Source organism: Enoplosus armatus, chromosome 12 (assembly GCF_043641665.1).
Source record: "Enoplosus armatus isolate fEnoArm2 chromosome 12, fEnoArm2.hap1, whole genome shotgun sequence".
Taxonomy (NCBI): domain Eukaryota; kingdom Metazoa; phylum Chordata; class Actinopteri; order Centrarchiformes; family Enoplosidae; genus Enoplosus; species Enoplosus armatus.
In genome coordinates this window covers 7,299,031-7,318,473 of record NC_092191.1, presented here as the reverse complement: position 1 = coordinate 7,318,473, position 19,443 = coordinate 7,299,031, and positions in this window count along the sequence as shown.

Here is a 19,443-nt window from a genome sequence, read left to right as displayed (position 1 = left end):
CATTTCCAGAAAATGTATCCTGACATGGTGTTTGGTGTCTGTGGAAACTTTGGGATCTCTACTAGAAGTCAAAATAAAGTTCTGTGGGTTTGAACAATGTTTGGCTGGTTTGTAATATCGATGGTGGTATCATGATTCAAACACATCAGCTGATTAAACTCTGAAGGAGGAGCTAAAGTGAAGGAGTTAAAAAGACGAATAAAGAAGTTGTTGAGGAGGATAAACTCCAGCCTAAAGGTTTTTCCATGACTTGACAACCCCACACTTGTTCTTATTAATGGCTATTGACTGATCTATAAGGCATTAGTAAAATATCTATTGACATTAATAAAGCCATTACAAACAATGGTGCATTATTAATATGTGAGTATTTATACTTCTGCCTCACTACATCTCAGAGGGAGATATTATACTTTATCCTCCACTACAACTATTTGACAGATATAGATACTAGTTAGATTAAAAAAAATTATAAGTCTATAAAATACAATCTCAATCTTTTTGTCTCGTGACCCCTAACAAAAATCAGCGTCTACTTGGGGCCCCTTTTCAGATGTTTCTTTTGATATTAGTTCCACCAAAGACAGATTTCCCCCCTAAACTTCTCAGATGTTTGAGGCCACAAGAGGTCCATGATTTCACAAACAGGCAAAGATTAGAGAAAAGTTTCCTTTCCCTTCAATCATCTCAAGACCTCTCAGATTTATCTGGTGACCCTTTGAGGGGTCCCCGACCCCAGGGTTGGAAACCACTGTAGTTAAAAGTATTAGTATTAGTATTATTTATTAGCAAAATGCTGCTTACACATTGATGCATTAGTACTAGAAATCTAATAATAATAATAATAATATCAGTCAGATGGGACATTTTACTGCAGAACAGTAAAATATATTGGTAATATTTCTGTACTTTTACGCGTCATGGAGCGTTTTTAGATTATGATATTGGTACTTTTACTTAAGTAAAGGATCTGAGTTATCCAGCTTTGTGTCCGCAGCACTGAGAAACATTATCCATACGTAACGAAAACTGGAGTCAATAAATAAATAAACCTGTAAGAAACTATTGGTGGAGATTTGCTATTATTATAGATTATAAAGTGTTTAATTTGTCATATATCTGTTAATTAGTAAGTAGTTAGTAGTAAAATAGTCAATGGTTTAGTGTCAGTACGTGATGAATGTAGAGACCAGTTCTCTTCACGAGCACTAGAGGGAAGCATCTGACTGTGAATGACTGCGAACGCTAAACGCTTGTTAATGAACCAACAACACGACTGAGAGTTGTTCTCTCCTCAGGAAGCTTTTAGGGAAGTTATCATGAAGCCGCCGACACAGAGAGGCTGCAGATGGTTTTAAATACAGTATTAATTACACAGCCAAAACCCTGTGGTAGAAAGTAACCACATTTACTCAAGTGCTGAAGTACATTTTTCAGGTACTTGAGTATTTTCAGTTTCTGCTGCTTTATACTTCACTACAATTCAGAGGCAAATATTGTACTTTTTACTTCACTACATTTATTTGATATCTTTCATGACTTTGTACATTCAAATTAACAATACAACAATAAATAACAAATAAATTATGATGTTTGTTTTATAGGTTTAGATAGAAGATAAAACTTAATCGATCCCTGGAGGTAATTCACCCAGCAGTAAATAAAGTATATATAAGCATGAAAGTGGCACTTCAGTTATTATAATCCAGTAATATAATATACAGAATGACCCATATTATGAAATAAGCCATTCTGCTTAATAAGTACTTTTACATTTGGTGCCGTATATTTTGATTCTAATACTTAATGTACTTTTACTTAAATAAAGCAGAAGAGAATATTTACACTGTGCTACTTCTATGTAAGTAAAAGGTCTGAGTACTTCTTCCACTGCCGCTAAAATCTCTCTCTCTCGTCTCTGTTAGTGTTTACTATTAATACTCCGTGTGACCACAGGTTGGCTTTAACCACAGCCTCACCTGCAGCTCATTTCCCTGCCTTCACCGAGCTTCCTCGTCATATTTGACTACATCTGAATGCACCAACAACTTGTAAAAACCCACAAACTCTGTCTCTCACACACACACCCTCAGAGTCCACCCAGATGCATCTGAACAGGATGAGCACAACAACATTCTTGCCTGATTTGCCTGAAACTGGACATTCATTGCCTCGTGTACCAAACTCCACAGCTGTCCGGAGTGAGGTCACCCTATTGAATAAAGTGTGTCACCTTGAAGCACACACACACACACACACACACACACACACACAGTGGCATCTGGCATGAAGCCTAGCCTTCCTCAGTATTGTGTGACTACGTTGATGAGAGGCTGGACGTCGTCACAGCAGGCCGAAGAGCACCCATGATTTGGGTCAGGGGCTGCGCTAATTTTGTGACCAGCCGCCCCTCCCTCCTCTTTACCCCTCATCATCTATCACCTCATCCTCCGCCCCCTCCTTCTTGTACAACTCATTCAATCCTCTCCACCCTCCAAACTCAACCTCCGTACCCCAACCACCAACCCCTCCATCCTTTCTATGCGCTGCTCCCCTCCTCCTCCTCCTCCCTCCTTCATTTGAATCCCACAGTGAGGCCTCTTTGTCCAAAGCCTGCCGCTGCATTGTGCTGCAAAGGGAAGCAGAGTAAATGGACAAGCAAATGAGTTTTCTCCTTCAGCCAACTGTGGTGTTAGGACACACACACATGCTCTGACGCACTCACCTACATGCACCCTTCACAAACACACACGCAAAGATACATGCGCCCATTCGGAAAGTTGTCTCTTCTTTCTTTTGTGCGTCCATGACCTTTGACCTTGAAACAAAGGCCACTTTATGAAAGGGAAATGCCACGACATACAGCAGAGTGTGCGCGTATCATCACGTCCATCACGTCTTACATCCATCTGCTGCAGAAAATGCTGCTGATGATTGTTGTCTTGCTTTACTTTCACATTTTAATATGATCCTCCAAATTCCAGGAAACTCTTATCTATGTTTGTAAATATCTCAAATGTGTTAGCAAATAATTTTCCCATTTACACACCCAGCAGACATGGAGCAATCAGTGTACATTCAGAGTCATGTGTCATGGCCACCTGATATCTGGCTCTTTTACAGCTACGACGGGATTAGAGCAGTGAGAGTGAACCAAAACAGGAAAGTTGTGGCCTGGGAAAAAACAAAACAATGACTTTAAAAGCCCTGAAAGAATCAGTAGAGCTGAGGGGAAGTGATAATACTCTGTAGGTTTGTCACTACGAGGAGTAACATCTTTCACATTACACATAATTTCATTATTTGTAAATATACAAATCTTGATGAATGCAGCTTTAACCTTTCTAGTGTTTCCTGGCCAGGAGAAGCAGCAATGGCAATTACTTACAGACAATTACATATAACACAAGATGACAATCACCAAAAAGATATGAAGATATGATATAAAATATCACCTTAAAGACAACCGAAGAGTAGTCTAAAACCATCAATTAAAATAAACACTAATGTAAACTAAACTTGAGACAAAACACGAGATTGTAATGCACACCCCAAAACATCAGCAGCCAGAAGTTTTTGCCATTCATATCTAATTGTTCCATTAGCAGTGGAGCTAATGGTCACGAGATCTCTCAGTATATGTGCAGTACTTAAAGGCATAGTTCAACATTTTGGGAAATAAGCTCATTCACTTTCTTGCCGAGAGTTAGATGAGGATATAAATACCAGTCTTGTGTCTGTAAATATGAAGCTACTGCCAGGAGACTGCTAGTTTAGCTTAGCACAAAGACTGGTAACAGCTAGCCTAAAACTACAATTTGTCATTTTAACACTTTCAAGTTCATGGACGGATTAAACAAACATGTTAATTTGTGAGCTTTTGTTACCTTTGGACGGACCCAGGCTAGCTGTTTCTGGCTGTTTCTAGCCTTTATGCTAAGCTAAGTTGAGAGTCTCCTGCCTCTAGCTTCATATTTGGCGCACATGCATATTTTCAATAATGTCAAACTATTCCTTTAAGTAGCAGAGATGATTTATTTCCTGCTGTCTTGCTGCTCTTGCTTGGTGAGTTGACGCCCAGCTCCTGTTATCTTCTCTCTGTTAAGGTGGTCTGACTTGTGTCCAAAGGTCAACCGCTAATAGCATTTACGTCACCCGTGTGTTTTTGTTGGGTCATATTTTCCTACATTCTCACATTTTAAAGGGACATCCAAATATCTGAAATATTATCCTCTTTACTGGAGCTTGTAACATTTTGCTCTTTTGCTCGAGGTCATGATGCGAAGATTAAAGGTCGGGTCAACGTCAAGCTTTTTCTCTCTGAAACTGGCAGATGTTTATGTTTTAAATGAGATTCAGCTCCTTCATCTCCTACACCTCGTCAAGCACTACCAACATCTGTAAAGAAACCTATGTATCCATGAGAGCGATTGAAGGGTGTCTGACAGCTCTGCACCTCTTCCACGGTTCTCTTGAGCAACCCAGAAAACGTGATTTGCTCTGCCGCTGACCCACGCCTCTAACCTCTGTGTGGAATGCAGGGCTGTAAAAAGCCTATAAAGTTGTTTTTACTTGCTATCTCTCTTGACCCTCCTTCACCTGCTTCAATTCTTCTCTCCTCCTCTCTCCAGCCCCTCCCTCCCTCCACCCTCCTCCCCCTCCCTCCTCACTTCTCCTCAGCCCCTGAACTGTGGCCGCTCTGTAAAAGAGCCCAAACGCAGCAGATGTGTGACGGTCGACACTGTTAACAGCTGTCAGCTCTTATATCAGCTCCTGTTTAGTCTCTAACCCCACACACAGCAACCTACAGCATATAAGCTCCAAACAACAACCTCCAACAGTTGCGGCTCAAACTTCCAAGGCTGAAATCCGACCTGCCAGGAGCGAAAGGCGAAAGTTTTCTTTATTTTCTCAAAGGAAAAATTAATTGTGAATTCACCTTGATTTCTAGGAAACAAATAAGCATCCTGGGGTCCGATTTGATTAAAAAGCAATAAATAATTCAACAATCAACATCCCTAACATCTGCGGCTGTACACATATTCAGCCTCGCAAACCCTTTTTCTTTGCCCTCTCATCAGTCCTTCCTCTCTATTGGTCACATGATAAAGCCTGAGCGCACGCAGGATCACCGAAACTTTAATTTAGTCTCAAGTCATAAAAATAAGGGAGGAAAGAGCACAAGAGCTGTTACCTGATTTAAATATTAGTCGAGTCAAAGCAAGATTGCTTGTTTTGGTAAGTGAGCTCTCTATACTGGTGGTTAAAGGAAGTCCAAGAAGAAAGAGGTTCCAAAAATAAAATACTAAAATATATTACTGTAATAACTGATCTGTATTGATCTATCATCAGTTTTGTGATTCATTGTATTGCTTCAGTTCTAGTTCCTACTGTGTGTCAACAAATATGATATATTATTATTATCGGTCAAGATAAGACTATTGATCCCTTTACCTTTACCAGTAGTTTTGTATAATGAGTACTTTTACTTCTTGTTTACTTTAAGTATACTTTGATGCTAATACATTAGTACTTTTACCTGAGTAAAGACTTTTACTTGGAACAGAGTATTTCTACACTGTGGTATTACTACTTTTACTTAAGTAAAAGAGGACTTCTTCCACCACTGGACCATTGCAATTATGAACTGCATTTCCCATGTGCACTTGCATGACAAAGCACAAATGTAAATGTAAATGTAAAGCTAAATAGTATAAGTCTTATTAAGTTCTTATATTATGCACATTATTCTCTACGTTCTCCATCAAGCAGCGTCTGAACGCCCCTCCCCCGACACCTTACGATGTCACACTTGAGGGCCGCGTCCAACAACTTTCTGAAACTGACAATCCAACATCGATGCCCACTTCATGCAGATATTTGCCGAATGTGTGGAAGTGAGAAAGAAGGCGAGATTTTGATTTCTCTCTGAAGCTCTTTATTCTTCACACAACTACTTCCTTCACTTTTCATGGGTACACCACGCGTCTCGCTCCTCTCTGTGACGGCAGGCTTTTCACCCCGCCTTCGAGTGTGGTCACTGGGAACACGTATCAACACTTTTGTCTTTAGACGTGTCCAGATGACACAAACTAGTTTGTTTCAAGCCTAAACTCTGCTTTATCTAACCTCATTAGGCACTTTTATTCAGTCTGTTCAAGGCGGGAATGTTGCGGCGTTATTCGTCTGTATGAATCGTACGAACACAGAATGGGAGGACGCTGTTGTTTCAACGTTAAACCGAATCAGCGTCAGTGCAAAATGGGGGAGCCGGCAGGACGGGACAGGGGTGTGATGTGTTGGATGTGCGACCCACCACCGGGGGATTTAAAAAGCAGGTAGCAGCAGTTAGCAGCTAATTCAAACAAGAGGAAGATGTTAGCAGCTAACCTACAGCAACCAAAAATGTCTGCAGAGTGAGGATACGAGGTCTGGGAGCTCCTGACCCTCTGGTTCAGTGTAAAAAAGCAAAGCGGGCGTAATGGCGGGTCTTCTTCACTGCAGTATTGCGAGATCTCTAATGTGTCTTTCTGGCATCCCTCCCCTGCTCAGCATCTGGCTGCCGTTCAAGGCTGTGCTGCCCATCTCTGGCAGCTCCATCTCTAGCCTGTTGCCCCTACTGCTTCCCTTCCCTCAGCTGAAAACTCACTCATGTCTGGCCTTTACCTTGGCCCCAAGCCCCTGCTTCAACCCTGCTCCCAGCCTGTAAGCTTCGGCCCCCCCAGCCCCGACCCCGACTCCAGCCCCTGCTCCCAGCCTCTGGCCCTGAGCTCTTACCTTCTCCCCAACCCAGCTGCTGTCGCCTTCCCAGCCGTCCAGCCCAGCATGAGAAGCCTAGCAGCTGTTGATCAATGGGCAGCCGGGGCCAACGCCTGCCTGTCCCCTCCCCTGACCTCCTACCCTTACACACACACACACACACACACACACACACACACACACACAGATGCACGCACACACTCCCCAGGGAGGCAACAGATGGGGGTCAGCCAGAGGAAAGGGGTGTGGTGGGCTACAAAGGGCTGGGTTAGGTGTGTGTATCTGTGTGTCTTTATGTGTGTGTTTGTCTTCTAGCTCATTCCACAATCAGATAGATTCAGGCGTGTTTTTTTGCATGTGTGTGATCTTGTGTGTGTTTGAGGGGCTGTGGCTGGACATTTGCTAGCCGCGTGTCTCCAGTATGGACAGGTGTTGGCGTCAGCGGTGTCCAGACTCGTTTCGGCAGCTGCTACCACCCCTCTTCTCCCCCAGTTCTCTCATCTCTCCCCCCTCCCTCCCCCCTGACAGATGTAGCCACACCACCACCACCACCTCTCAGCTTTTTATGGGCCCAGCCTGTTTTGACTTTAAATATTTGCCCAGGAGGCGCTTGTTCTGTTCTGGAGAGGGGGGAGTTGAAGAGGAGCGGGGAAGGCTTGCAACCTGACACACACTCAAACAGCTTCTCTGTGTATGAATGTATGAATACCCACACCGACGAGCACCTCTAGTCATGTTCACACACACCTGTATTGGCAGAGGTTGAGGGCTGGTCTGTCCGGTTTTTTGTCTCCGCAGGATGAAAGCAACATTAGGCAGACTAACGGCTAACAGGGAGAAAGAAAACAGCTCCCCAACTGATCTGATGGCCCTGAGGGGGAAGATCAGCTGGCAACTGGGGAAAACACCAGGAGTTGACAGCTGATAGCAAATGGATCTTTTTTGGCACCTCTAAGAAACGTCACCTGTAGAAACCACAAATCTCTTATGTGAACATCTTCCAGCTTCTCCTCACAGCAGTTTCAGCAGTGTGTGTTGATTAAGTCATTAAGCTGTAAATGTCATCATAGTTAATATTAGTGCTTAATTATCTAAGAAATAGGTTTAGTGCTCAGACTTTTTAAAAGCTGCTCTAATTAATATTTAACAACTGGATCAAATGACTACGTCTTCTGTGAAAGGAGTCGTCGTAATGATGAAGCCACAGAGAAATATCACCTGCCGCTGCAGTTCTCAGTGTTTCCAGAAGCTGCTGTTTTTGTCAAAAAAGCTCTGATAAACCCATTGAACGCTACCTGACCAGCTCTAAACAGCACACAGACAAAGTGTGAACATAGTGGAGCATTCAGCAGCTAAAGATCCAGATATTTCTCTTGAGTTGGTGGAGACCAGAAAGCATTAGAGTTGCTCCATTTCTGCTGGATAAATAAACAGACACCTGTTAGCTAACACGTTCGCCACATCAGCTGTATACGGTGATACGTCAGTGTCGTGCTTACAGCTTGTCCCGCTGCTTTAAAGAATATTTCACCTCACCAGTTGCAGGAAAAAGTCTATTTTTTTTTTATTTTTGCCTGTCAAATAAATGTAGAAATCTACTTCCTGATATGACAAAATAATCTTAATGTAACACAAAGTTCACTTACTAACACTTCTGATGTGTGAAAGTTCCTGATTCAGCATGTGTATTTGTGTATTGCTGTATATGTATGTAAGTGTGGAACCTCCTGATTCTCTGTCGTACTGTACTGAACACACAGTGCAACTAGAGACCATATTGTGATGGGATCACAGCAGCCGTGACTCCCGTCAACACGTTGACGTTCCGACTCAGGAGTCCTCGGTAATCACGGATCAGGCCACACCCACATACTAACATACAGTGATCTGCGACTTAAAGTGAATGTGGACCAGGGGCGTAAAGTGAGGGGACCAATGTCCCCTTCCCGGCTTCCTACCCCACTGTTTCCATCGCTCTTGCTCGGACCACACACATCCTCAAAAACTCGGCCTTCATTTTGATCTCATCTACATGCCTGTAAAGTTTGGTGACTGCATCTTGCGCGGTTGTGATGCCATCACGTTGAAAAAGCAACACCACACACAGACTCACAAGGTGAAAACAATACCAGCCACATGCTGTCGCGGCTGTTTAATACAGTATATCAGTTTATGTGCTCATGAAAATCAAAGTGAATTTATGATTCCCTGCACAGTCGTTTTCTGCAAGTATTTCCAAATAATTCCTCCTAGGTTTAAAGCAACTGCAGAGCAGAGGTGGAGGAAATCACTAAACAAAAGAAGAATCAATTAATGGCTACACCTGTAGTCAACATTTTCAGGTTTTTCACAAGAACAACAGCCACAAAACACCAATAGGCTAAAACTGTGCATCAACAAACGCTAATCTCAAGGTGACACATGCGCTGTGAAGTGTCTGTTTTTCCAAAAATCTCCAAGGAGCAACTGAAGCTTCTGCTTGTGATCCATCAGAGAGAGGAAGAAATGCAAAGAGAGTGAAAGAATTTAGAGAGGAATGTGGATATAAAATAATGATATACAGTTGGGGTTTGGAGTTGAAAGATAATTAGAACAGCAGTGAAGAATTCTGCTGCTGATCCCAGAAAAAACACCTCCGCCAGCTGGGTTCAAAGTCCAGGAGGGAGAAAAGACGAGGAGGAGAGAAGACAGAGAGGGAGAGGGCCACAGGAAGGGAGAGATTTGGGGATCTAGCAGAAGAGTGGTGGAGCGCACCTTGTTGTGCCATCTGGGTTGACTCCCCCACCACAAACACACACACGCATCTCTCCTTCCCCTTCTCCTCCCCCTCCTCCCAGCCCATTAGGACGGAGGATTAAGGTGGTGGCAATTACAAGACGCAGCCGACAGGAGCGTACCTGGCAATACATTTAACTGTCCAGGGGAGGGAAACGGGAGGGTGAGGGAGGGGAGCAGAGGGAGGGAGGGAGAGAGGGAGGGAGGGAGGGAGAGAGGGAGGGAGACAGCAAAGGAGGAGTAACAAATGAGATGGGTGGGAAAGGGAAACACACACATCAGGATTGTTGTGATAACAGCAAAAAGAAACTTTCTTCATCGCCAGCTCGGCCGACTCATCTTCAAAAATGGCCGAGTGAGCAAGTGAGTGCCAAACAGATGCTGGCACAATTGCTGCTATGCCCCCCCCCACCCCCCCCCCCACACACACACACACCCCACCCCAACACCACCAACTCTACCCCTCACCCCCTCCACCCAGCCAGCCAGCCGGGGGGGGGCTACGGCTATGGATGGCGCCCATATGGCCGCAGCTGATGGGGGTGATTGTCGGTATTGTTCACTTTGTCAGCGATCCTGGGGATGCGGGAGAGAGCTAATGATAATGCAGAGTGCAGATGTGCTCCGGAGCAGCCCAGTCGTTAAGCAACAACAGCTTGTGTTGTGTGTGTGTTTGTGTGTGTGTGTGTGTGAGAGAGAGAGAGTGCGCGTGCATGTGTGGGTCGCTGTGTGTGTGTGTGTGTGTGTGTGTGTGTGTGTGAGAAAGAGAGTTACAACCACAGCTGCTTGCCAGCCTGTCTGCCTTCTTGAGAAGACCTTCTGGAAGACCTACAATGTGCACACAGACAAACTCACAACCATACATGTCACATGGACACACACTCACACAGCTGTTGTGTTTTTTAATGTTGATCTGCACATTTATTCAGTCACAGTGCTTCCTGTGCACGACGTACAGAAGCTCAAACTTTTCGATAAATTTCAGTTTTATAACAATAAAAACTTTCTGAAGCTGCTGAGTTCAGCAATAGTTCTTTCATTTTTACATTTACAGTAAAAGCTTTTCTATCAACATGCTGGTCCTCTGTCCACTCAAAGCACTCTGAAGAAGCACTGATACGATATACGGGATCGGTATTGACACTGACCTTATGGTATCAGCCGTGATTGATCCACAGTAGATACAGTTTCTGTGTCAGAGTCATGAAAAGTACAAACAGGTTTATTGCAAAGTTGGTTTCACATACAAGGAATTTGCCATAACGGTCAAAATAAAGCTCAATATCTCAAATCACAAATTTGCCTCAAGGGGCTTCACAATCTGTACAGCATATGACATCCTTTATCCTCAGACCCTTGATTCTGATAAGGAAAACGATGGACAAACATGCAATAGATGTCACGTGTTCAGAATAGACTGTTATCAAAATTGCAATGTGTAAAATCAGATAGATTATAAGGTCAAAGTCTTAAAGTCATTACATCAAACTCTTTAGTTTAGTGCCACAGCTATCTCTGGCCTCACGTTACCTTACATGAAAAGGATTGCGATAAGCTCCACGCAGTGAGGAATACAGATTATAAATTTGGGGAAAAGAAAGCACTGGTATCAGATTGGTACTCATCATTTAACCTAATTAACCTGAGTTGAGGTGTTGGATTTGGTATGAAGTGGAAACCAAACTGTATGAGTGCGACTGGTTATTTGTCTGTGTGTGTCAACCCTGAGATAGACCGGCGACCTGTCCGGGTCGTACCCACCTCTCACTCGTCGTGTGTTGGGAAATGCTCCCAGCCCTGCAAGGATAAGTAAGCACTGCGAGTAAGTAAGTGGAGTGAAAGCTTCTTTCACCAGCCCATGTCCTGATTCAGTATAATTGCTTTGATGTAAGAGGAAAGAAAATGGGTCATCAAGATGATTCCTTGGGTTACCTCGGAGACTTTCTGTTGAAGGGAAAGCCCGCATACAAACCTCTGTGACAGTTAGCAATACAACGATCCGATATGCTGGATTGGTGTCTGCGTCGATACTGACCTTATTGAACTGATTGGCTAGTCGTGACCGTTAAATAACAATAAATAGGCTACTGTTTCTTCACTGCAGTTATGAAATTGTAATAAAATTGTTAACCCTCTGGACCTTGCAGACCTCCTGTTGTTGTCCAAAGTCAACTGATGTGTGGCCTTACACGCAGAACAATGATCCCAGTCAGTTCCACACAGCGACGTTTCAAATTGAAAAAGAAAACAAGACACTGGTGTCGGATTTGTCCTCTGTGTTGGCCAGTTTAGGTAGACAGAACAAGACAGATCAGTTCGTCCCTCGAGACACTGAAAACATTTAATTCTCACAAGCTGTTTTGTAGCCGACCCTGACCTCTGACCTCCCTGTATGGGAATTTCCCCACAGACTCACTTGTATTGCATTTAATCATGTTTACTGATTGTGTTATTGATTAGTATACTTCAGCCCAAAATTGTTCGTGACACAGTGGAGACTGTGAGCTCTTTGGTGTAAATGCACTGCTAAAGCTCAGATACTTGCACTCAATTGAAGTAGTTCCTAAACTGGTTCCCGACCTTTTTTGACCCCTTAAAATTATGTAATCTTGATTTACAACCCCTCGACATATGATGCATATCCTGCAGGGGACATGAATGTGTATATTATCTAAATCGGTACACATGTGAACCAAAGTCATTATTATACATCGTCTGGGAACATCAATGTCCATCCAGTAAATGTTGAGATATTTCACTGGATGAATGAAATTATTTTGACCTGCTGGTGGCGCTAGAGGAAAAGTCAGGGGATCACCAGCATCAGTAGGATTCATCCTCTGGGTGCTATGCCTATCGGTACGAAATATTATGGCAATTCATCCAATAGCTGTTGAGATATTTCAGTCTGGAACAACGCGGTGGACCGACCAGCAATAGCCACTATAGCGGCAAAGAAAAGGGGAATGTCTTTATGTGTCTACATGTCTTTTTCCTACCCGTTGCTACTTTGAGAGGTCACCTATTTGGGAACCACTGTCCTTCATGAAAACAACATACAGTGTGTTCATAGTGAAGAAACTGAGGCTGGTTGATTGTGTCCTGTTGAATTTGTTTGCACCGAAGCAAAGTAAGAGAGAAAAGAGAAAGAAAGAAAGAAAGAGCATCTCTTTTGACAACTCTTTTTCTCTCTTTTAGTCTCCTCTCCTCCTTCTACACTTCTTCCCCACCACCATACAGATGGTCCCAAGCTGCCTTCAATAATCCAATGCACAGCCATGCCAGTACACCCCAGGCTACACCCCTGATGCTACACTACTCACACTCACACACATACACAGAGACCGTGCCAGTTCCCTAGGCAGGACCCCTGTCTCTCTAGCCCAGATTGGATCAGTTTGGTTCAGCATGGAGCAGTAACACTGGGCCTTAGGGCTCTACATGGGCCTGCAGGGTCCCACGTTGGCCTCAAGTAGCTGGAGCTACAATGGAAAAAAGCTCTTGGGCTTGATTGTGTTGTGTTTAGATGATGACTATTGTTATTATTTCACAAGCTGGAGTGGCCACATGTTTTCGTTTGTCATCTCTTTAAGGCCGGACGTTTAGAGGCACACGAGAGCTTGACACATATAATGAAAACACAGCGCGAGAGAGGTGGAAGAAAAGCAGCGAGAGAGACATGAGTGAACCCTGAAGAGGAACTTCTTAAGAGGAAAAAGAAGCGAGGAGTTGGGCCTTTGCAGGAAGGAGCAGGGAGAGGTAGGCTGGATGGAGGGTGATGGAGGCTGAGAGAGATGGAGGGATGGAGGCAGATAGAGAAACAGGAGGGATGGAAATGAAGGATGGGTACGCAGAGGGAGGGATGGATGCGGCGGATGGGGGAGGGATGGAAGAAGGGATGGAAGGAGGAATGTGACAGATGGGTCGTGCCTGGCCAGAGCTGGGAGGGAGCGGAGAGGTTGGCATCACAGGGTGAGAGAACACACACAAACACACACACACACACACACACACACACAATACACACACTAACTGCACGCATACAAGCGTGTGCGCCAGTTAACTCCTCTCATGCACGTTCTCTGCTGTCAGGAGGTGTTTTTCGATGTCTTTCCTTGTGTCAAGAAAACGTCGACCATATGATAAATAGACAAATAGATGGCGCGGCGGACGTTTCAACATATTGTTTGCATACATATATTTTACTGCTCTTGCAATCAATTTCTGCATGGGCAGGCTAAGATAATAGTTCAATATCTGATTCATGCAGAATTTCTCAAAGTTGTCCTAGAAATCGAGATCAGTGGGATCGACGTGACCCGAGGTATGAGAGTCCTCACACTGTTGCTGAAAGCACTTTGAGGTAAAACTCCAACATGCTGTCTTGTACGTTAGTATCAGGCAAAATTTGAATTAAAATAGGTTTGACTGGATAAAATATGTTAAACAAACTCTCCTGATCTTTATCTGTTCAAGAGTGTCTGCCTGCAGGGCATGCCCCTGCTTAACTCTTTACAAAACATTTAATAAAGCCGAACACACAGTTACAATTAGCTTAACGTAACATTAGCTAATCCTACCATAAAACGTCAGGAGCCAACTCGACTCACCGTTAGCGTAACTACCTTTAAAGCTTATTTGCTTGTTTTAGATGTACACATATTGATAGCGGCAGCCATTTTGACGGCAAACGTGCAAGAACAATGCATTCAGACATTTTTGGGTAATGTAAATCAGTCAACACAGTCACCTACTGTTGTCACCAAGCATAGTGTTGTGAATACAACCATGGATGCCCTAAGTTACGTCCTTTGTGTACGTAAAAAACATTTGTTATTTCCTGTCCCGACAGTGGAGTTGCCCTGCAGGCAGACATCTCTCAACTTGTTGAACTTGTCTCAGTCGACGTCCCTCATCTCCCTCCTTTGTGTCAGAAATGATGACATATTGTAACTCACTACTGTATCGGATCTGTACTTTATAGCACACACATTGAATTGTGGCAAAAAGTAGAATCCACACACTGTTTTTGCTTTTTTAATTCACTGTTTCTAATAAAGACAAGTCTTTTTTGTGTTTTTGTCCTGTGCCATGCTTCTGTTGTGCATAACACCTTGTTAGTGTTTCATGCAATTTACAGTTTGTTTGATTTTTACATTTCAGAATAGATTTTAGATTGAAGCTGTGTTTCTTGAGTGGGGTTCTTCTTTTGTTTCTTATGTTTATGACGGAGTCAAATCAACGTATTTGCCAGGCGTTTTGTTCAAAATCTATTGAACCATATTTAACCCCGAGTTGAGATGAGATGACACCTGTTTTTGTCTCCACATCTCGTTGTTTTCACGCTGTAAAGTTAGTAAAGCTGCTGAGAAACTTCTCTAAATAGGTCAGGAAGAACTCTAATGTTTGATTCCAAAGTTTCAAATCTTAAACTTCTATCAAGTTAAAGGTTATTATAAACTGACAAATGGGATGTTAGACACATGCCGCTCCTTCTTCCTGCTGATTTGAATCTTGACAGCGCTGTGACACATCAAATCCGACTGTGAATTTTGTGATTTGTTACACTCCCAATGGTAAGATACAGTGCACAGCTTTTGATACTAACAGGGGTGTGAGCTATTACCCAGAATGCTGTGTGTGTGTGTGTGTGTGTGTGTGTCCCTTTCATCAGGTCTCCACTGTGTTTCAGCGGGAGGAAAGACATGACAGGGAGAATGAACTTGACTCTTCCACAACACCACAGCTGGCTGGCTGCTGCTCGCTTGTCACGTGTGTGTGTTTGCATTTGTGTGTGTGTGTGTGTGTGTGTGCTTATACATGTGTACAACTCAGCAGGCAGGTGCAGCAGATGTCCAGCACACACAACTCTCTCAAACACACACACACATACAGTAACGCCGCTAACATCTACACAGCAGCAGCCCGGCATGTTGAGTTTGTGACACTAAAGGACCCCTCCCTGCGTGACCCCCGTCAGGTCACCATGGCGATGATAAAGTGCTGAGTCGTGCACATGTGTCCCGGTGCCAGCAGTTTCCAACAACACCCCGAACACGCCCTGGTAATGCCCCTTATCTGGCAGAAACACACACAGCTGGGAGAGGGTGGCAGAAGTATGGAGGGAGACGTTCCATTTCTTTCTGCAGGGCGTCATTGTTGCTTTAACCTTAAATCCAATTAATTTGTCTGTTTGTCCCAGATGCCGTTTCTTCAAATGAACCCGTCTGATTGAGAGATTTATGTCTCTCCATCCCCCCCTTTTTTTCTTTCTTTCTCTACGTCTCTCTTATGTTGAGAGTTCATGGCTGCTCTCCTTCCATACAAGACTCACACAAAGGACAAGTACTGTTTAATCCCATCGTAGCCCAGCCCTAAAGACAGACCAGCTGGAGGCCTTTGTGTTTGTGTATGAGTGTGTGTGTGTGTATGTGTGTGTGTGTGTGTGTGTGTGTGTGTGTGCGCGCGCTACATGACAGGTTATATAAACCGCTGTTCTTCGTGTGTGTGTGTGTGTGTGTGCAGCCACGGTGTGTGAATTGCTGAATGACACTCTTATTTGAGTGTATGTTGACATATATGTGTGTGTGTATGTGAAGGGGTGTGTGTGTGGGGAGGGGGGGGTAAGTAGTATTTGGGGCCCCCCTCTCAAAGAGACACACAGATATTCAAGTTCGAGTTGCGTCGCCTTTTGTTTTCAGGAGGGGGAGGAGGGTGCAGTGGGTGGCTGGATGGCTGGATGGATGGATGGTTTGCTGGGACACTGTGCCCCTCGATTTTCCCAAAAAACATCCCCCCTCCAGCCCCCCCCCCCCCCCCCCCCCCAATCCCTCCCACCCCAGCCAGTGTAGTGCCACTGTATTGTCTGCTTGCAGGCGGGCCGCTTGTTGCTTGCCTTCTGTCCTGCTGTGCTGAGTGCCTGACAAAGGGGCTCTTTTAAATATGCAGACAATCCTCGATCACTTGCACACACACACACACACACACGTTTGTCCCTGCCTTCCTCTTTCTCTCTCCGTGGCTGGACCTGGCCTGGGAGTGTTTCCTTTTTCACGGAGAATCAACAAGTCTCAGACATGAAAAGGATACAGAAGGCTTTTCTCCCCGTCGGTGCGGTTATAAGCTTTGAATGAATGCTGCTAGCGCTGCTTTGTGGACTGGCCGTCTTGTCAAGGCTAAAAGTTGAAATCCTGTTTGTTGTGGTCTTTGTGACGGAGCTTTGTTCTTACTGTATATTTAACCAGCTTCATTTTTTTTTTTTACACAAGAAAAAAAAAACTGGTATTTTTTTGGTGCAACATAAAAACCCAATTTATTTCACACATCATACACAAATACACCATGACAAGAAGCTGGATATATAGACATATGTGTCTGGTGCTCTTTAAAAACTGAACTTTTTGATGTTAACAGCTGTCTTGAGCTGATTTTGGAAGTTGCAACAAAGTTATAGAGATTGTTTTCTCAGCCAAACCTGCAGATGTCAGTTTAGAGAGAGACGAGCTGGAAACTGGTTTGAAAATATGGCACAACAGTCAAACATCAGGACGCTTCGAGTCCACATGACACTCTTCTCTTTATCTCCCCACCACTCCAGCCCACCCCCCTCTCCTGGTACGGGAGCCCTCGCTGGCAGCTTGGCAGAAGCCGCTCCCTCACGCGAAGCAGCAGAGTGCAGGGGCCCGGGCCCCAGACAGGAGCCCAAGCTGGTCTCAGCCTCCCAACATGTTGAGCTGGCCTGCCTTGGGCACAGCCAAATGGTTCTGCAGCTGCCCCTTTGTCCCCCTTCCTTAAGTAAACAAAGGACAGAAACAAATTAATGACCTACATTCACAGCAAACCTCGCACGGCCTCCTCGCAGGGAGAGAGAGAGCAGTTGTCTATAAGCAGATGTTCACTTACAACACTGCAGATTGCAATTAATGATCACCAAGCAGCGCATACCCAAAGGACAGGGCTGCTGTATTTTCTACAGCAGTTATCATAATGTCTGCTGTTTGTCTGAAGTGACGAGCAAGTACCTCAAGAACACTTGACTTTTTAACAGAAAACATAATACAGCAACATAATACGATGAACATATTCAAATAATCGCTCACCTTCAAATGTAACATAAATCTCATCCAATTAAATACGTGTGAGGTTACGGGTTTGTAATAAAAAATTACTGAACTCTGCCGAAATCTTTTTAACACTGCTAAAGTTTCTTAAACCAATATTAGGCATTCTTCAGACAGAGGACAATGTCATATAGATTAGGAGTGAGCTTATCGCGTGAGCGTGTGTTGGGGGCTTACTGAAGAGGCCATCTGTGGCCTAATGAACGCTGCTCCTTGGCCTCAGAGCGCAGGGGCTTTTAATGCATCTGTAAGAGCAGGTTTACTGAGCAGCAATACATTAGCTAAAGCTGATTTCTTTACTCGAAAACTGGACTTGAGGAGCTTTGGAGTGAGGCCGTGTGTGTGTGTGTGTTGCAGGGGGTTGGAGCTCAACAAGCTGCTGCACATTTTCTTCTCAAATGCAGCCTACACCCCAAACGGTGTAGCAGATATATCAGGAGCTGTGCAGGCAGGCGAAAGCACAGAGTGACTGTACACATACACACACACGGCGAATGTGCAGGCCATCATGCTGTATCCAAGCACGACCCGCTGTAGAGCTTCTCACACACACATGCATATAAACAACTTCCACCCACATCGCAAGTCACCAAGGAACAGGACACCAAAACCTCCTGCAACCTGTAACTCTGCGCAAACACGACAGGGTTACACAGTTACTGACAAAAGAACATGTGAAATGATGTAAATTTGAATATTCAGGTATCTTTGTGAATTTAATGGCAGTGAAGAAACTGTGAGGTGAAGCTCAGCATCAACATGAGCAGAAACACAGATTCACTGTAGGTAAAAATGACACATTGTGATATAGATACTAGCCGTGAGCCGTTTTTAAGAAAAAAAAAAAGACAGAAAATAGAACTTCACACGTAAATTGAATTTCAAGATTCTTATAATTTATTGCAGTTTGCACACAATTTAAAAATGTCAACAACAGCACACCAAAAAATTACAAAACTAAACACAATTAGAATTTACTCCCCTTGAGAGAAACAAAAAATAAAAAATAAAATCAACCCAACTATGATTGTCAAAGCTAAAAATGACTAAATCTGAAAAAAGGAACATAAAAGAAAAGCAAATGTTTTAATCTCAAGGGGGAGCAAATATATCTGAATCAAAATCTGCTTGTTTTTTTTCCCAGACAGTGATTGTCCTTTTTCAAAACAGACTCAGTCTTTTCACGCCCCCCATCCGCCACCTCCAACCCCCCCCGTCTGCCTTTCCATAAACTGTCTTTTGAACATTTTATTTTTAAACCTTGCTTTAAAAAAAAAAAAGTCTCACCCCCCTTTGTTTTCAAGTAAGCACAGCAAAAAAGGTGGAGATGTCTCGTCAGGGTGGTTACTTCACAGCGTCTTGAGCGGTTGACATCACTCCCACAACTCCACCCCACACTCACACTTCAGAAAATAAAATAAAATAAAATAAAATAAAATAAAACAGCCCGGACTACAGCAGTTTAAGGCGGTCAAGTACAACCAGAGGAACAGAACGGAACAAAAAAAAACAAAACAGCAGTAATGATGAAAACAACAGCAGGATGGAGGGAGCCCATATGCAGAGACGCTGCCAGTGAAGAAATAACGTTTCGAGAAAAAGAAAATGAGACGATGCGGTGCAAACTGCCGCAATGTCACCCACACTGTTGCATTGGCAAAGCCTGTAGGTGCCACCAGATGACAGGGCGGAACATACACCCACCCCACCCACCACATGCACATCAACGTGGGCGTGCACACACACAGACACACACACATACACACACATATATATCTGAGTGAGGGGA